This window comes from Marmota marmota, unplaced genomic scaffold, assembly GCF_001458135.2.
Source record: "Marmota marmota marmota unplaced genomic scaffold, marMar, whole genome shotgun sequence".
Lineage (NCBI taxonomy): Eukaryota > Metazoa > Chordata > Mammalia > Rodentia > Sciuridae > Marmota > Marmota marmota.
This window is the reverse complement of record NW_026000260.1, coordinates 388309-388764: the sequence shown is the minus strand read 5'-3', so window position 1 is coordinate 388764 and position 456 is coordinate 388309. Positions and strand designations below refer to the sequence as shown.

The window sequence follows — 456 nt, the reverse complement described above, 5'->3', positions numbered from 1 at the left end:
GGTAGCGGAGGCGGCAGGGACGCGGCGGCGCGACTGCGCCCTTCACCACACTGCAGGCTGACAGCAGGGAGGGCAAAGGAGGAGCTCCGCCCACGCTCCGCCCAACCCCACCTTCGCTCCGCCCCTAAGCCTTCCCACGCCTTGGCCTCCGAGGCGCCCAGCCCCTGGAGAACGCAAAAAAAGCCATAAGGAGGCACATGTATGCCCAAGGTCTCCCACTGCAAAGCATGACCAGAATGGGCAGTGGCCCCCAAACTCCTACTGGTTGAGCACGCAGTCCGTGCGTTGTCCAGCAGTAATAGGAAATATATACGTATCCTCTTTTTTAACCCACCTGAACCACAAGGTCTCAGACCCCCAGCTCCTGGGGGAGGTGATCCCAAGGAGCGATTTGTACATTCACGAAAGCGCGTGAAGCTGTTGTTCAACAATCAGCCGCTTATTGAAGCTTGAAGA

General features: G+C 58.6%; 1 protein-coding gene across 2 annotated transcripts in view; it reads right to left on the bottom strand.

The window, feature by feature from the left end:
- Mpp1 (MAGUK p55 scaffold protein 1) overlaps positions 1–127 on the bottom strand; it is a 22704-nt gene extending 22577 nt beyond the window's left edge. For both annotated transcript variants that reach the window (XM_015507520.2, XM_048796814.1), the window contains exon 1: positions 3–127. The gene's annotated coding sequence lies outside the window, so the exon portion shown is untranslated. The remainder of the gene's footprint in view (positions 1–2) is intronic.
- Positions 128–456: the final 329 nt, after the last annotated feature.